The following is a 6,000-nucleotide window of genomic DNA, read 5'->3' on the forward strand; positions in this document are numbered from 1 at the left end:
CGAGGGACCATACAAGGACAAAGGCATTTTTTGTCCCTGATGTAGAATCGAGGCGAAGGTAGGGGTGGCATTTATTTACACCATTTATAATTTCATTTAGAATTATATAAATTAGAGATTAGAGGTGTGTGGGGACAAGGACGATGACGGGGAGACATTCCTCATCACTGAGATTACAAATATTATGGGAATTCTCCACCTCAACAAGGAACAAGACAAGGATAGAGGCATATATTTCGTTTTCGATGCGTAGCGAGGGTGGCATTCACCTAGTCTGCAACGTCCTCCTAATTCATAATCCTTACACTGTGTAACTAAAATAATTCTTAACTCGCTAAATTAGTCATTTGGACTTAAAACGTATAATTGAAACCAACACCAGGTTTAGGTACTAAAATTTTTGGTTAAACGACAACAATTTCATTAAAAGAGTGAGTTCGATACATGGGATCCCAACAGAGTTTAAAATTGTTACAGACTCAAAATAAATACAAAAGCCGACCTAAGCGCCAAAATCAAGGTCCAACCCTAGTTCCAACTAATACCCTCGAGCAGGCCACATATGTACTCCCTACCCCTGAAGCTCTCCAACTCATGGCTGGTCCAGCTTTTCTTTTCCTTTATATGCATCATTTAGCACCCGTGAGTCAAGGCTCGGCAAGAAAACAAAATCATGCTCATAAGCAGTAAATCATCATATCACAGAATCATAAATTAGCATGCCTAGCAGTAATAACCCTACTATTGCATGCAATCAATCCATATAAGTGATTATAGAGCCACACTAGGGCCCATTGCCCAATTCCCTATATAACCAGCCTTAGGGCTAGGCAAGCGTACCTAGCGCTTATTATTTCAAGCGGCCCTAGTGTCGTTCAAGTATATATCATGCTTCTGGGTTAGCTTAACCACATCAATTGGTGTTCAATACGCTATTGTCGCCCTCGACTCATAAGCCGAGCCTTTAAACCCTCAGCTTATAAGTCAAGCCTCGTCAACCCTCGACTTATCAGTCGAGCCTTTTAAACCAGATATATCCTTGACTAATAAGCCGATTGTCCCAAATTATCTAATAAGACTTAGGGCTATGATTAGGGGGGCAAGATGGCAATATATGGAATTATATGGTTATATGATATATTTGTGTATGATTATGTGATATATGTGAGAGATCACATTATTATGTGGGTTTATTTGGGCTATTCGGCACGAGACAATCCTAGGGAGCAAGTTAGCAGGAAAGTCACAACGGGACCCAATACCCGACTCGGGGCAAGTTAATGGGTATTTTAGGTTTTTAGCACAGTATCGGGTTATCGGGAAACGGGAGTGAATAATTGGGGGTATATTTCGAGTTAGTAAGAATAGGAGGGAATACTGGGGATTTTGACCATTTTTCCCTCGATGACGTTTTTGGTACCTCGAGCCTCGGGATTAGCTTAAGATTACTTAAGCCTTAAGAAACAAACAAAAACACAAAAGCAAAAACACACTCAACCTTCTCTCTTACTCTCAAGCGACTCTTTCTCTCTCCCTCATACTTTTCCATTTTCAAAGAGGATTTCTTGAGAATTGTTGGCTGAAGTCTTGGGAATTGAAGGCCTAAACTTAGGGGATTGGATTTGCTGCAGGTAGAGAAATTAACTTCCAGTTGAGGTAAGCTTTAGATCTTGTTTTCCATTGAAATTTTGTTTATTTTGGTTGTTCTTGAGCTTTGTAGCTCAAGTGTTGAATTGGGAGTTTTGATGAGTTTTAATCAAGTTTTAGGTTGGGTTTTGCTACTGATATTAAGCTGAATCTGTTATGAGGATTTAAGTATTGTTTTCTGATTGATTTGGGGAGGTTTTGATTGAGTTTGGCTGGAGAAAAATGGAGGAATTATGGGTTCGCAGGGTCAGGTCGCAACCCTGTTCTTGGGGCGCCGCGACCCAACCGAACCCAAAGTCCTTGGGGGCTTCTGTCTGGGAGGCACGCCGCAACCCTTAAGGGCAGGTTGCGGCTCGCTTGGATGTTTTGGCCACCGTGGGTTTTAAGAGACAGGGATTTATTCCTAAGGGCTCGAGATTGATTCCACTACCCGGTTTAGTGGAATTCAAGGTCCCAGAGGCTAGGACTCGATCGGGAAGCCTTTATTTGCTCATTATTGACGGAATCCTATATTATGGTTGTGACTAGGTTATCGCTAGGGGCTCAGAACCGGGATCATGCTCGAGGGTCGTTCTTATTTTATGCTATACTCGGACTTGAGGTAAGAAAACTGCACCCAATACGTGATATATGTGATTAGAGTTTGGCCCGACTGTCAATTATAATTATGAATAAGGCTCGGGCTCAGGCCCCTGGGAATGAACATGTTTAATTTATCGTTTCACTTGTTGATTAAACATACTTGAATATTCTGTATTTGATTAAGTGCTACATGATTGTTCGCATTGTTTGCGTAGCTAGGGCTTGGCCTTGTTAAGGAGCATGGTTATTACTATGTTTGCAATTACTTGATGATGTTATATGGTTAATATGTATGCATACATGTATTGTCTAGAGTATGCTTATCTATATCTGTTTTTGTATCTGTACCCGAATACCTGGTTCAAGGCGTGACTTATTAGACAAGGACGGCAATAGCACGTTGCGCGCTGGTGGGCTTAGGCCCAAATCAGCAACGTACTATTACGTTGGTCGACCCAATGGTCATTAGAAAACAAAAGTGTTTGGCTAGCTACCCAGAGCTAAGGGCGAGGGTCCCATGTGACTCTATGGTTACATAGCTAGGGCATAGGGCCCCGGGGTTGACTCTATGGTCAACTACTCAGAGCAGCAACCCTCGAATGGTTCAATGACCATTTATTTGTGATTGTATGCATGTATGAGTAGGTTATTACTGATGGGCATGCTAGATAAGTATCTGGAAATCTGTATTTTCTGTTCATGCACATGTTTAAGTTTTCTTGCTGAGCCTTGGCTCACAGGTGCTATGTAATTCAAGTAAGGGAAAAGGAAAGCTTGACCAGTCATGAGTTGGAGAGCTTCGGTGGCGACGTGTACATATGCGGCTGCTCGTCCCCCACGGCTGAGGATATCTCAGAGGAACTAGGGTTGTAGCTCTAATTTTGCTGTTTAGGTTGACCGATTGTAACTTTTTATGTATATACACCATTTTTAACGTTTGTTTGTAATATTTTGGGATTCCATATATGTATGAAACTTTTAAAATAAAAAGTCAACAATTACTTTGACCAAAATTTTTAACCCTAACCCTTGACGTTAACCTTAGTTACACGTTTATAACCAAATAACTTGATTAGCAAGTTTGACACAATTTAAAGTACACAGTGTAACGACCCTAGATTAGGATGACGTTACACCGATCTTTTAATCAGATTCCATAGACAGATCCTCAACTTATAAGTTGAGCTTCTAATCAGATACAATGGATAAATCCTCGACTTATAAGCCGAGCTTTTCAATCAGATATAACAGATAACCCTCGACTTATAAGCCGAGTTTTTCAATCAAGCATAACAGATAAGCAGTCATTACTTAACACAGGTATACAAAGTGCAATCAACATGTTTAATAAAACATTCTAAGCATGGGTGTAACCATGGTTCAAACCTTAAACACAGACCAGATACAATTTTCTTACCTTAGGTCCTGAGTAAATAGCGAATGACGACCCCGAGTATGGTCCTTTCCTCCTGAGCCTAACAGTTCACCCTAGTCACAACCATATAAATGAATAATTATCAGGAAACCAACTAACAAAGGCTTCCAGACCAAGTCCTAGCCTCCGAGACCTTGAATTCTACTAACCCGAGTAGTAGAACCATTCCCGAGCCCTTAGGTTTGGGTTTCCAAAACCCAAATTTCCAATTTTCCCCATTGTGGGTCGCGGCGCCCTCACCAAGGGTCGCGACACTCAACAAGTCAGAGAGCCCCGAGCTCAAAACCACTGGACACGCGCTGTGCGCGCTGTCACGGGCTGACATTTTGACAGCGGAAATGCCCGTGCGGCACCTTGTCTCCTCTGAGCCAAGGTCAGCCTTCCAGCCATTCGAATAACAATGGGCACATTTTTCGCACGACCGTGTGCCTCTGCACACTTCCGTCTCTTGAACAACTTTCGCTGAGTCATGCTCTCAAGCATCTATGAGTGCAATCATGCATCAAGGCTATCTAGCCAAGACACTCACACTGTCCATAGGTTCTCACTATGGCAAGGCAAATCCCAACACCGATGCTCACCCAGACATTCGTAAGTCAAGGTAGCATGTGTAGCCAAGAGCCAACACCAAGCTGACGTGCCAACACCTCTCGTCATGCCCCATTCGATACTATCCGATTAGCTCACGTCACAGACCAAGGACTCCCATACGTCCATGGTCCAATCCTCAAGGCACCATACCATCATGCATGTTGGCAGGCCCTCGAGACTGGCTGCCAGACTAGTAGCATACACTGGACCTCTGTCCTACTCAAGCATAGTGCACCCTCCAATGCTTGCATGCTAACAAGTCCCACGAATGACTTCCCATGCCATCTCGTGTCGAGATTCGTGGCCATGGCGCACCACGACATCTCTCGAAGGTTTGGGCCACGTTCCATGCAAGCGGCATCCCGGCAAGCCAAGGGAACCGTACCCTTAAACCTCTGGCAGCACACTTCGACGCACTACCAGGGCGGCCCGATAATGTCCATGAGTACTCCTACTCATGGAGACGTATGAGTCCCCTCGTGGTCCTCATATGCCCGCCCTACTAGTCCTCCCAACTAGTAGTAGCTCACTTGACGCACCTGCACCAGGGGGTGGTGGAGAGCTGACACCAGGTGCTCCCCCTACAAAGAGCCTTCTGAGCTTTTAGCCTTCTACCAGGAACATATATGATTTTTGCTTGGGAAACATATTTGGCTTCCAGCTCGCCAATTATTTGAATCTCCCAAATTCGATCATACCATTGCGTTCATTGACCCTTCAATATGGAACCTACCAAGTCTCGTCCATTTCCGGGCAATATTGAAGATATTTACGAAAATTCCACTGCCGTACAAACTAGGCATCAGCATGCTCACCAGCCTGCACCCTCGCGTGCGCATCTGACCGAGCGCCATCCTAGCTTGTAACATGCCATCAAGGCCTGCATGTTACACGCGCAACCCGCCTAGCGCCACGATGCCAAGGCAGTTCGAGGCACACCCCTGCCTCTCTAAGTTCATGAGGACCGCGGCGCGACCCTGTGAACTCGAATTTCCAATGATTTTAAGAATCGCCAACTTCCCAAAAATCATCCCAAACACATGATTTTAACCAGTTTCGACCATAATAATGGTCTCCAGCAGCTCAGAAACATCAAAACAAACCTTAAACTCAATCAAAACTCCTTCAAACTTAGAATTTCAATCAAACTTCAAAACTACAAAAAAAAAAAAAAACTAAAACTCAGGTAATTGAGTTACCTCTGATAGAAATGAATCCAGCTATGTTCCTTAAGCTTTAACAACTTCCAAACTTGCCCTAAATCTCCTTAATTCCCTTACCAAGTAAGCTCCCAAGCTTGGAATCTAAACTTTCTCTTCAAACTTCAAACGAACATAAAGAGAGTGGGAGAGGACGTGAGGGGAGAGAGAGAGCTTAACTAATCTTTTGAGTTAATAAACTCAGTCAAATTAGCAAATATATACAAATGGTCCAAAAGACCAAACTGCCCATATGTAATGCCCTGAAATCCCTAATGAGGTTTATGGTTGGATTAGTAGGCCGGGGGGGGGGGGGCATAATTGATTTATTATGCAATTAAAGGATTATATACATGATTATGTGAATTATATTATTATATGATGATAAATACATGTATGTGGGTCCACTTTTCATTATAAGGGTATTCTGGTAATTTGGCCTGTTGATGGCATATTTGTACATTTTCATGCATGTTGGTGATTATTGATGAGGCCACATTATAATGTGGATTTGTTCGAGCTATTTGGCATGAGATGATCTTTGAA

This window comes from Humulus lupulus, chromosome 1 (assembly GCF_963169125.1).
Source record: "Humulus lupulus chromosome 1, drHumLupu1.1, whole genome shotgun sequence".
NCBI lineage: Eukaryota > Viridiplantae > Streptophyta > Magnoliopsida > Rosales > Cannabaceae > Humulus > Humulus lupulus.